This window comes from Equus quagga, chromosome 7 (genome assembly GCF_021613505.1).
Source record: "Equus quagga isolate Etosha38 chromosome 7, UCLA_HA_Equagga_1.0, whole genome shotgun sequence".
NCBI lineage: Eukaryota > Metazoa > Chordata > Mammalia > Perissodactyla > Equidae > Equus > Equus quagga.
The window spans coordinates 101,755,947-101,770,072 of record NC_060273.1 but is presented as its reverse complement, the minus strand read 5'-3'; positions in this window follow the sequence as shown (position 1 = coordinate 101,770,072).

Here is a 14,126-nt window from a genome sequence, read left to right as displayed (position 1 = left end):
CCATCTCAGCTTAAAGCGTGCATGTCAGGTGACACATTTTTCACTGCCCTGTGCGTGTCTGCAAATGACTGCAGAAGCTTTGTGACTGTTGATTTGGGGGTTACAAATGAGTTTAGCAAGTAGGCAAATTTGCAAATGTAGAATCTACAAATAATGAGGATCAACTGTATATACGTATATAACACAATTACCAAACTATGCGTGAGAACAATAAAAACCAATTTCAGAATAATGCTCTGTGGGAGGAGAGAGGATGGACAGGGATGGGGAGAACCGTAGCATTTGCTTTTTGTTTTTAGTAGACAAAACTGGTGCCTATATGGCTGATCATAGCTGTATGTTATACTCTTGTAGTGATTTTCCACATACTTAAAATATTTCATATTAAAAAATAAGAAATTATGGAAGTGTTATCTGTCTTCATTGTTTTATTTAAAGACTAAAAAAAAGCTTAATTCATAGCTGAATGTCATATGAGATAAAGAATAATTTATGATAAAATTTGTCAAGGATTAAAGTGGATTATTGAGAAAAGATAAGGAAAACCATCTATTGAAGATGATGTCTGAGAACAAGAAAAGCCTAAATCTACAACAGCATTTTAGAAACAGAGGTGGGAATGAATTTGATGAGAAGTTTCCAAATTTGATTGCACTGCAAAAACAACCAGATAACTTTAAAAAATATAGATAGGTCTTTGGGTCCCAACCTTTCAGATTCCAATTCAGAAGTTCTGGAGTCAACCTTTTTGAAAAGCTCTCTAGAGGATTCTGACATACAGTTAGGAGTGAGAACCAACAGACTAGATGTTATCCTTAGACATGGGGCTTCTGCCCTGTAATACTTCAGACGATTTCATGCATGTGGTCCATGATTGATTCCTCCTGGAGCCGTGCAATATGGCAGTCCTGTCAGACGCACGTGCTTTCTCTGTCATATTATCTTTATATTCCTGATTAGAATACTGAGGAATTATGAGATCTAATGACTCACTCAAGAGTGTGAAATATGAAACATGAAATACATACATTTTTAGTTCCATTTTGTCATACCCTTCTTTAAAAAAAATCAACTCCCTTCTTTGGCATAAATGAGCTGCTTAAATCATGCATGTGTGCGTGAAAAAAACCTCACAAGTGTGGTCTAAAATAGATTTAATGTAATACAAGTTAAAGTCATTAATGGAATCATATTTAGGGACAAATTTATACTTCTAAATCTGAATCCAAATATGTAAAACAAATCAAAGTACAAGTATTTAGGGACAATAAACATCAACAAACTTTTCTGACAAAAATGAATACTAACAGTTACTCTATTAAAATGTCTGTTATTGGTATTTCTTAACTGAACCTTCCTTTTTTTTTTTTAACATATTAAAACAAGAAGCAAATAGGGAAGAGATGTAACTTTAGTTTCATGTCCCTTTTTCTCCCTTTCTCTCCTCCTTTAATTCACTCAGCATCATAGTCCTAACTCTCATGTTGGAAGCTCCTTCTTCAATTCCCTTTTCCCTTGCTATTTGCCTGGCTATGGCCTAGGGCTCAAAGAGGCTGTTTACAGGAGAAAAAAATGTTTAGGTTGCTTTTTTGAAGGTGCAAAAGGATCCCACATTGCTGTAATACTATGTAGGTTATGTTGCTTTCTGAATGGCACAAATAACTTCTTTTATTATGAAAACACTTGAAATACTTTCTGTATATATATTTTTAAATGCACTTTTTATTATTTTTAAGCCACAATTAATTTGCAAATTGGTTAATCAAATTCTGTGTTAGCAAGACTTGCTTATATATCAATGTACATATATAGGAGCATAGGCAAATTCCAGTTAGGATGGACTGGCTTGTTTCAGACCAACTCTCCCATTAAAACAACCAGAAAATCTGGAAAAAATGGAAATTAGCTCTTTGAAGGCACAGAGAGCCACCAGAGTAGTCAAAACTTGAGAATTCAAGACCTGGAGAGAAGGGAAGTATAGAATAATAAGCCTAGCATTTGGTGTTTCTTTTCCCTGAGGATATTTGTCAATTTGCAATAGACATCTGAAGGACTGGGAAGGTGGAGATAAGTGGCAGAGACTGAGAAGATTTGGGACTGAGAAGCTGAGTGGAGCTTTAGACAGTCTTATGGAATTAGGGAGACAAAAACTAGAGTTAGGGCCTGCAAAAGAGGAAAGGCCTTGATAAAGACCCCTAGACTATCAGTTGGGACCACTGAGGGCGACATGCTGGAAGTAAGGTTGAATGGAAATAGACCAATCCTTTACAAAGCCCAAAATATAGTCTCCTATGTGTTTCCTATCAGACTGGATTAAGGTGATTTGCCCTCACTCTGACTGCCTGCCAAAATCCAAAGTAAGTACTCTCTGTGGAACATAAAATCATTCAGAGCCTGAAATTTTTTCTACAACTTTCATAGACATTGTCCACCATGTCATAATAATTATAATTTAAAAAATGCCAGGCATACCAGGCAACAAGACCAAATAGTCAAAATCAATAGCAAAAAAGTTGATGATAGGAACAGATCTGCAGGGCATCCAGATATGGTAGTTATGAGACATAGAGTTTAAAATACTTGCCGTTTTTATGCGCAAGAAATAGATGACAAGATGGAGAACATCAACAGAGAACTGGAATTTACAAAAATTCTGCCTTCAATTAAAACACTCATGTATATTTATCCTTTATTTTTCTCTAATATATTTTTCCCCTAAGGAAGGAGAGTATCTAATTCTTAAAATAGAATGCAAAAATAGTTCAATAAAAGCATTACATATACCATATACTTCCAAATGTGTATGTTATTGATTAATAATCAGACAGATAAAAAATTATTCATTAACTAGCATTGTTCATAATTCCATTATTAATGAAAAATATCTATTTATTTGAGCTGAACTCTCTTTACAAGATTATAGCTTAATCTGCCTGTCAGTCACAGATAAAGTTTTCGGGTTTCAAAATATCAGTTAATTCTCATTGCTTTACATTTCCTAGGAGGAGTCCAGAGTAATTCAATATGTTCTCTGAGTAAAAACTCTCAGATCCTTACTTAATCTAATAAAATCATTATCCTATGAAGTCAGATGACAAGAGCCTAATCAATTAAGTTTCTTAATAGATATTTCCTAGTTACAGATGCATTTTTGAGTATTTTACAAGTTTATTTTTAGGGTAACGTATCTATTTTTAAATTAGTTGGATTAATAAAATGTACCCTTATATTCCAGAAATTCTGAGGGGCCAGAGGTGGGAGTGTCAATTAAGGAAAAAGAGAAAATAAATAATATTTATTAATATCTAAACCCTGTAAAATAGGTATTACTTTTTCCATTATACAGTAATGTTCGGAGAAATTAAGTATCATGGTCATGGCCACAGACCTAGTAAATGGCAACATTGGAATGCAAACACAGTTCTATTTGATTTCAAAGCCTATGTTCTTTCAAGTACATTGTGCTTTCAGTCTATAGACATAGATAGTTGGGTGCGCAGATTTATGTCACAATTGGCGAGGATATAATTTTGTTAGAAGTTTAACAGGATTTTTATGTGAAGTCTATTTACTTTCAAATTTGAGTGTGGCCAAAAAGTTCAAAGCTGGATCTCATATTTCAAAGATGTGTACAATTCTACACATAATTTTTGCATCTACTATTTACAATTTTCTCCAAGTAAGTTTAGTACACAATGTTCCAGGCATGTAACTTTAAGTGCATAGGGTACACGTTATTTAAAATAAATTCTGTGAAGTAGAAAAGGAATAAGATACAGGTCTTTATGTAAAGTAAAATGAATGGTTCAATAAATGCCTTACATATACCATTTATTTTCTTATCTATGTTGTGCTTGAGCTAATTCATAATCGGAGGAGAGAGATAAGACTCCTCATTAACTGTTTCCTATCTAGTCAGAATTGAGGACAATGAAGTTGTATTACAGCTAAGAGATGTGTATGTTATATAGTTATCATGCAGACTCTAATTTCCCTTTGCATTAAAGTGCTTTAATATTCTGTTATTTTACATACTCATGAATAGCAATATTAGATCCTTTGACATTCAATGGATAAAAAATAAAAACCAGAGCTTCTCTATATCTTCAGAAGAGATGCAGCCAGTAATGCTCGTACTGAAGCAAGGTGTTCATTTGTTTCTCCCTCTAGTACTCAGCTGCAAATGGATTGATAAGTATTCAGGGTGGGATTTTCGGGCAGGGTCACAGCTGCAAACTTCAGCTCCATTATTTTCCATATCTCCCTATGCTTTTTCCATTTTAACTCCACAATGGCAATGACATGTTTTTTATTCTGTTTGTGGTTAATGTCTATCTCCCTTTCTAGATTATGCCAAAGAACGGGGAATATGTGATTGGTACACAAAAGACACACAGAATTCTTGGTTACAAACAACAGAGGACACTCCAGTTTGTTGAAATAGAAGGGATTTTTGGTAGCTCACCAATCTGCAGGAGGGCTAGAGAACCCAGCCAGGAACAATGGAGGTAGGAAAAATGCCCAGTTCATACCACAGACAGTTCCAATAAACCACCGCGGCTGCAGCCCAAAATTTAGCACTGAGCATGCTTAGATGTGAACACCACAACTTCTACCACAGTGATTCCAGAGGAACCAGCCTCCAAGTCCACTGTGCCTGTCAGAAGATGTATTCTCTCTCTAAGGCCACAGCCTCAAGTTTCTCATTTTAATATTCAAGTCTCCTTCAGGGCCATCTGATTGGTGGCACCTAGGTCACATGGCTGCATTGTAGTTGCATGGCAGTATGGAAGTATAACTTTTAGCTTTTCAGCTTCTTGAGTGGAAGAAGACAAGTTGGAAGAGGGTTGACATGAGTGTTGAATGAGTTCTTGTGCAAGGTGGGTTACGATACCCAATTAGTATTTGTTGGATTTCCTTCACTGTAACTAGGATTTATTTTCTTATTTGAAGCTATATTCTCATGCACTAGAGTAAAAAGAAAAAATGGATATTTTCTTAAAAACCAATTCTGATTGCTTGTTAGTAGCTGGCTTTCCCATGCTCAGTGGGAGAATGTTATGATTGATTGGTGATCTCTTCCTAATATACTGAGGGATCACTAGTGCTCTAAACATATAAGTTTGATAAAACTTCACTGGGGCAAGAATGGGCATGACTGCACAGTATTTATCAATGTAAGGGGCGCATACTTTTGGTTTGCTTCTTACATACACTTGCAGTTTAGCATCAGGGAGCCTTGAAGGTCAATGTGTTACACCAGAAGGGTTGTTACGGGATGCCAAAATTGTCTTAATTTCACTTCAATAATACTTAGCATGAAGACAAGCGTCACTGGCAAAGTCAAAGATTTTATTACAAAATGGCCACTCAGCGTGGAAGATAGTGAGAAACCAGGCAACTCTCCAAAGAGACGAGGTCTTCCATCTACGGTGCTTTTCCAGAAAATGGCCATGTCAGGTGCCGGCCCTTCAGGTTGAATAAATAATGTGCATCCTCTGGAGATTCAATACACTACTAAGCGCACTAGAAGGTTTTCCAAAGATGCCTTCAAAAAACATTTCAAATAGTGCTTCCATAAGTATCTTTCACATTTATAGATAACTTGACACAAAACCTCTATTTCCTTTGGATATTTGTTTTGTGGGCAATGGGTGAACAGAAAGGTAGGCATGTTTGTGTGGAGGAGGGGTGGGGAGGAAGGACGTGCTGCATTTGGGAACAAATAAGAGTGCTGTAGGAAAAAATGTAGTTAGGATACGTATGATCTATGTGTGTCTTTAAAAAAATCACACACAAATATTCATTCCCTAAAACAATGTTCACCTGCTGTCCCTTGGATGACTTCAGCTTAATTTCACACTTAATAATCTTAAACATTAGAGTGCTTAATTACAGCAGTTACTGCTGATTGCTTTGGAAATGAAAAATGGATATCTAATATAAAGTCATTAATATTATACTTGATGGATTGGTGTTATTATTCATAATAATCCAGACTCTTGGGCCCTCATCTGATGTTTTTTCTTTTTTTGAGGAAGATTAGCCCTGAGCTAACATCTGTGCCCATCTTCCTCCATTTTTTTCTACGTGGGATGCCTGCCACAGCACGGCTTGATAAGCAGTGTGCAGGTCCACGCCCGGGATCTGAACTGGCAAACCCTGGGCTGCCAAAGCGGAGCTCGTGGACTTAACCGCTGCACCACTGGGCGGGCTCCTCATTTGATTTTTTAACATGATAGATGAAATACTTATTCTTCAAGGAAACAATTTGGTACATCATAAAGATGCTAATGCATTCAACAAATATTGAATAAGTACCTACTATATGCCAAGGACTGTAGTAGGTGGTGGGGCTACCATAATCAACAAGACAAGTTCCCTCAAGAAGGTCACAGTCTGGTGGACAACACAGGCATAGACACTGCACTAACACAGCATCATAATCAAAATGTGCATATGTGAGCACAGCCTGCTAGTTAGAGAGCTGTTTATAGGAGGAGACAGTTGAACTGAACCTAGTAGTTTTCCAGGCAGAGAAAGACAAGGTCATTCCAGGCAAGGAAATAAAGGCAAATTGGCATGAAAGAGCATGGTGGATTTGGGGAAAAACATATAATTCTGTGTGGCCAGAACATTGGGTACATGTTGGGGATACACAAGGGATGAGGTTGCAAAGCAGACTGTGTTCAACTTGTGAAGGACATTAAATGTCATATAAAAGAGTTTAGACTTTATCCTTTCACAGTGAGAGCCCAAAGGAGGGTTTTCAAGAGGTGTACTGGCATAACCAGATTTGTATTTCATAAATGGAATTCTGGCAGCCACATGGAGGAGGAATTGGCAGGGGAAGAGGCCGGAGTAAAGGAAACCAGCTAAGACTCTATTTCAGAAGATCAAGTGAGAGATGATTATCTTGAACCTGTTCCTCCAAGATAGTTTGACAACCACTGGCCCCCAAAAACAATGTTTCTTGATACTTCTGGCTTCTTCCCAGTCTGCGCCCACATATACCAAGTTCCATTTGGGTTTTTGACCTTTGATTCCAGATTCTGCCCCTTTACTCCACTCTTTCTGGCTTCTAAACTCATTCCCCCTGTCAAATTTCTTGTTTCACAGATTTTGTAGTTTAGAGGGCAAGTACCTAGTAAATGCCTGGTGTCTGACCCTGTGAGTCCACATCTTACCTGAACTTGACTTGAACTTACCGGAACTTAACATCCCATTGATGTTGCTATTCCTGTCCCATCAGCCAACTTTGGTCACACCGTTGTGGCCCTTGAAACTAATCTGTGTCGTGTTTCCTGTTTTTTAGAGTCTGAAATTCCATGAATTTTATTGCAAAAACCACTCAACATTGGGCTGGTTGTAAAGGTATTTGATGAGCTTTTCACTCTCCCTACCATCCATGGACATCCTGTCCTGTGGAGTGTTGGAATGACTCTCTCTAAAAACAACCCCAAAAGATTTCTGACTCTACCTATCTCACCTCCTGGTCCACACACTTTAGCAAGGGAGTTTGTTCTCTAAATGTGGTTGACCTCAGAAAGGAATCATCTTCTCTCAGCCACTTCCTCAATACTAATTAGAAAGAAAGGATCAAGGGGTTATGTAGATCTATTTTGGAAAACTTGCAACTCCATCCTGACAATTCTCAGACATGGCATCTTATTTCTTTCCCCTAATGACAAACTCAGGCGTACTTGGTTGGTACACCTTCCTGGTGGCAGCCGGAATAGGGCATAGAGAATTCAAACTTAAGCATGGTGTCACCATCTGGTTCTTCTGTGGGTTTGACATGGTCCTATATCATAAGGATAATGGCCACCTGGTTGAGTACACTGCTTGGTGAGTGCCCCATGCAGGCCAAAGTGGTGGACATACAGAGTCTCTGTAAGTTTTATAACTCTTTACCCTCTTGCATTGAAACCTTCTATAAGAAAGGTCTAAGGATGAGTAGGGGATGGTTTGAAACAAGATAAGGTTACAGCTACTGGAATGGGACATACTGACTTTGTGACAGTGGAGGGAGAGCTACAAGCCTGGCCACAGGGGAAGGCACATATTAGACCTTGACAGGTACAGAAGGACGACATTAATGATCTTTGTCTTTCAGAACCACCCTGGAGCCTTCCTCCAGAAGGAAAATGCCCTAGTGTACCTCTCTCTGACTTTTACAAACATTTTAAATTTAACTAACTGCTGGGTCTGCCATTCCCTACTAGATGGTTCTGACCTTGATTTAGCTACCATTCCTTTAACCTTACTAAGAAATCTCAGAAACAGCAGGGGAAAGCCCTAGGCTCTGCACTTTCCATGCAAGACCGCTGCCAGCACCTCCAGATCTCTCTACCACTCCCATTGCCATAGCTGATACTGAGTCATTCCATGGGTTGGACTAATCCTACCTCGGTGGTACCAGGGACATATAGGTCAGGTTGGACTCCCTCAGATAGTTCTTCCAAAAACAAGGATTAGACTCAATTACTGTTAGTAAACTTGGAACCCTAAGCTGCCCAGGAGGCCAGATTGGAGGCACTGTCAACCTGTGCCCCTGACTGAAGTAGGTCCCACTTTGTAGGCCCCAGCGATTGTAAACAAGAGTTATTTCCCCAGGCCTGTACTTCTTTGTGGAAGCCAGGCATTAACTTGCCTCCCTCCTTTAAGAAGAGTGCTTTCTACCTTAGAGATGGTCATAAGAGACCTGAAAGTGTTTAAAGAAACACCACTTCTAGATCAGGTATCCTTCAGACAACTGCAAAGATCTCTCCAAAATAAGGCTAATTCTAGTTCATCAGGGAAAATTCTTAGATGGAGAACTGACTTATTATTTATGGGCGTGCTCAGGACAGATTTCCCACAATGGGAATCCTTCAGTTACAAAAGACAATACAAATTTTTCCACTGACTTTTGCTGAACTGAGTGACGACACCACTTTTGCACTGGAAGGCATTTGGGTCAGTCTCAATCCACAGACAGGAGTTAGTTTGGATGACAGAATTGTCCTAGACTTCCTTCCTCCTTGCAGGCCAAGATGGAATCTGTCCAAACACTAATACATCCCATTGTATGTGGATTAATGCCTCAGGCCAAGCAATTTAAGGAGAAACCACCTGACTTTCTACGGTAGACACTGATGGTTTATGGGATTTGTGAAGCTAGGTGGGTCAGAGGCCCTGGGGACATGATTGATGTTAGCTACAGAATAGCATCATCCTGTCACTTGAAGTCTTGATGAGAGTAGCCTTAATTAAATGCTATATAAGACTCCTTGACAGATTTGGTCCTAGCCTCTGTCAGTAAGATTAATCAGAGTGGCTGATGGAGTGGCATACTCATGAGAAAATTCACCAAAACCCAAGGCAGCATAGAAATGAATAAGAAGGTATTAGTGGGAGACACTATTCTGTGTGTTCCTTTTGTTTTTCCATGTCTTGTGAGCAGAGATACTATCTTTGTTTCAGATTATCTTTTCAAGGATACTTGTATATGTTTGCACAGCAGACAACCTTGGTAAATAGAGATGATGTCTTCCCTTAGAGCAAAGGGCAGGCAGCTTTACTGTCTATTATAAAAGATTCAAATTCCCTAGGCTCTGGGTTCCCTTCTATCACACCAACCCACTGTGAGTGCCGATGTCACCTGGCCTCCTTTGTGTTGCCCTGTGGGAATCAAGGTTTAGGAAACCAGTGCAAATGCTGATACTCCGGCTACTGCTATGGCCAAGAGAGATGAAGTCCTTTGATCCTAACCCAGGAGTTTCACATCTTCCATCAGCATCCATGAAGCTAACTTGTAAGATTATAAGTATGGTAAAATTTCAGACTCTTCATAGCTCTTAACAGCTATCCAATGGCAATTTGGCAAATCCATTATCAAATACTGTGGCTCCCATGAATTCTGTCATTGATCTCCATAATTCTTCCAAAAGTAGAACAATGAATTTTGTAGTTGAAGAACCAAGACAAAGAAATAATTATTTTCAAACTAATATATTTTAAGTGCCGGGAAAGACGGACACCAGGTCATAGATCAATGTAAGGAAATGACAAATGCAGTAATGTTGGAAGCATATCCAAGCTAATAAACTATTTTACAATACCATAGTATTCCAGCTTTTGCAGTCTTCCCTTTTTCTCTTCATGTACTTTTTCTATTTATGCATATAATTCGCATAATGAAGTTGAAAAGGTGTTGGGTGGAATACCAGGAAACCTGAGTTCAGGTACCAGTTTTGCCAATTACTGGCCGTGAGACCTTGGACCAGTTACCTCCCACTTCTCTGGCTACTCCAAACCTTAGATTCTTCATCTTTAAAACATGAATTAGGATAGGCAAAATGAATGGGCTTTGCTAGATGATTTTAAAGTTTTTTTTCCAGTTCTTATTTTCAATGAATGGTAGAAAGAATTTATAGCCAAGATGGGTAATTATGAGTTTTTTTTTTCTTTTTCCTGTTTGCTTTAGCAGAAGGTTCAGACACTGGAATAAAGATTTCCACAACCATCTACTTGTCTTCGTTCTGTGAGCATGATCTGTGTCAACCCTCTTTGAATTAGGGTTTACATTCCAAGGAGGTACCTCCTGTGAAATGAAATGTAAGAGAGGAACATTCTTTGCACAGAAGGTCTTTTCATTTGCTGCCTTCACCACACACAGCCATCTTTCCTTTGGCCAGCATATTACACAAACAGGAAAATTAGTAGATTTCCTACTCAATACATGACAAGACATTGCCAAGGTCATGCTGCCCTTGCCAGGGCTGGCTACAGGAGAAACACACCCATTGGCTTGAACTATCATAGGATTTTTCCTGGGTACATTGCAGTAGCTATAGATAATGAGATGGTCAGTCTCATCTGTTGATTCATTCGTCTATCATTTAAAGCTTTTAGGACCTACCATAGCCAGCCACTGGGAATATGTATATTATTAATAGGAACTTGTACCTATCCAAAAGGATCCCACAATGACTTGGCGAGGCAGATCTGCTGACAGATAATTACAGTACATCTGGTACCAGGTGAAATTATAGAATGGAGGAGTGATCAGCTCTTCTGTGGAAGTCTTAGAAGACTTCTCAGAGGAAAGAATGCATGAGCTGAGACTTGAAGGCAAAGAATGAGGGAAAGAATGAGAGGATATTCAAGTAAAAGAAAGAGCAAATAAAAAGCAAGAAAGAGAGGTGAACCAAGATAGAAGGTCAGATATTTCAGTATAGTTGCAACATAGCTTTAGGGTTGCAAATAACAGGAGGTGAAGATGGAGAGGCAGGTAGGAGCATTCTGGGACAAGAGGGGAAGAGGGTTTCAAAGACTTGAAACACTAGCCTGTTTATATGCTGAGTAGAAGGAGCCAAAGGAAGGTTAAAGATAGAGGGAGATCATTGCTGAATCAAGATCCAAGAGAAATTAGGAAGAGATGATTTCTAGATGAAAGATGAGTGGAAAGGCTAGTCTGAAATTGAAAGCAGGTCTCTTCTTCCTCCTAGAAAGATGAACAAAGAGAAAATAGATGCAGATGAAAGTAAGCTTGAAAGAGAAGTATGGAAAGCCAAGAACTTAGGCATCATGGCCCTAGGAGCTGGAGAGGAGATAAGGTTCCTGCAATCTGGGTGATCAGCAATTCACATGCTTATTTATTCAGTCATTGCTTCCTTCATTCGTTCAAAAGTATTTACTGCGTACAGAAATACAATGATGAACTAGAAATTGATTCTGCTTCCAAAGAATTTACAATCTAGTTCAGATAAAAGGGCACAAACCTTGGTAGGTAGTAGGTTCTTCATATGTGTTTATAGAATGAATAATAAATAAAATAATAAGTCCCACAAGAAAGGCAGAGATGAAATAGAATTAGAATAGAAGGAGAAAGTAATATTTTCTAGGTCTGTGTGGGTCCTAAAGAATGAGTGGATCTGAATATACAGAGACTAGTAAGAGGTGGGAAGGATCAATCTATGCAAAAGGAACACAAGAGCAAAATTCTGGAGGTAGGAAACGGTAGGAGCTAAGACAGGGAATAGCAAATCTCTCCTGAGGAATGTGCAGCAAAATAAAGTTTGGAAACAATAACACAAGTCTTTCTTTCCTTAAGTTTCCCTTGGCCCCCTACATCAAAATTAGTGGTATTTATTACCTTAGATAGCAGACAAAACACTTTAAAAAGAAACTAGCAGTAAAGTAGAAATAGGTGGTGAGAAATAGGAAGTCAGTCCCTTGAAACTTTCAGAGCCCCAGAGGAGGGCAAATTTTTATACATCCCGGATGGGGTTGGCACTGGTTGTGAATGGATCATTAGACCTGGAAATTCCCAGCAGTTGGGACAAGGAGCACACAGAGTGGTTTGCAAAGACCTGGTGACCAAGGAGGAGAGAGAACATGTACATTTTAGTTGTGGAAGCTGCTGAAAAGGAGCATCTTGTGTTTTCATTTGTGAAATCTGGCATCCCACACGTGAATAAGACATCTCTTTCTAGGTGTTAGGACAATGCAAAACACTCCTTCCACACTAACCTCCAAGTCTGTACCATCTTTGGGGAAAAGGGAAGGATTGAGAGGAAGGAGGAAGACCTAAATTTGATTGAATTTTAATCCAATTAAGCCTAAGAAAAATCCAGAAGGAGCTAAGTTTACTTTGACTGGCATGATGTAGTTTTCTGACATCAGTGGAAATTCCAGTGGAAAAACCTGAGTTACTTATAGGGAAATAAAATTCCATTTTTTTACCTGTAAGTTTAAAACTGTGAAATTCAGTTGCCGTTATAAGTAAATAAAGAAAAGTCATGATTCTAAGCACAAGATCTTGGTTTCTAAATACACACGCTAATGCAAGCAACCAGAGCTTCCTGGAGAAACGACTGATTGAAGATCTGAGTAGGAAGATACAAGGTGAGTCTGGGATATATTGTGTGCTAAAAAGCAAGAAAACTTTCCAGGATTGATGAGCTTGTGTCAAAAGGACACTGGAATCATATTGAGGATCCAAGCTGTGAAAATTCAAGCATCAAAAAGAATAACAATTGAAGTCATTTGAAAGGCATTCTGTACGTGAAGAAAATCCATGAGTTCATAATGATATTCAAAAAGCAGAAACCAAGAAAAAAGTAATTTGTTATCATTTATGGCATCTATTAAGTCAATTTCTTGCTTTGAAAATTGGCAATTAAATGAAAGAGATAAGAATTTATCCCACCTTTCCAATAAGATTTCATAGCAACCAAATGGCCTGAGTTAAACGAGAAACTTCTACTTTACAGAGTAATGACAATTAATTATGTGTAAGGAATGACAAAATTGGCGATTAACTATTTTGAAATCTCTGATGAAATGATTTATTTAAGCAAGGATTATCAATTGCCATTGAAACCATTAGGTGAATTGTTTTTGAGAAACTAGATGTTCTTATGGTGGCAAAGTAATAACCACCAGAGGATTATTTTCTGGTCACAAGGAGAAAAACATAATTTTACCATGGAAGAATCAAAAGGTTATCCCCTCACTCTAGTGGCCAAACTCTAAACCACTAATCGTATACAAGATAATACTTTCTACTGCCATATGAAGCATCATTACAGTGCAGTCTTGCTGGGAAAGTTTATCTTTAATCTAACCAAATCTTTAGAGTCTCATTTCTAGATTACAGAAAATACAGAGGCTAGGGCATTGCTACCCAAAAGAAATAAAATGTTGCCACATATGTCATTTTAAATTTTCCAATAACCATACTTAAGAAAGTAAAATGAAACAGTGAAATTAATTTTAGCAATTAATACATTTTATTTAACCGAACATATGTAAAATACTATTTCAACATGTAATCAATAACAAAAATAGCTAATGATAATAATAAAATTATTAATGAGCTAATTTACATTCTTTTTATTTGCACTATGTCTTCTAAATTTGGTGTGGATTTTACAATACAGCACCCCTCAATTCAGACTAATTACACTTCAATGCTCAATAGCTAGTGGCTGCCATATTGGACAGCACAGGGCTAGAGGAATAAGCTAAACACCACCATGATGGTTAGTTTTATATGTCAACTTGACTAGGCTGTAGTACCTAGTTTTCAACCAAACACTAATCCAGGTGCTGCTGGAGGTATTTTATAGATGTGGTTA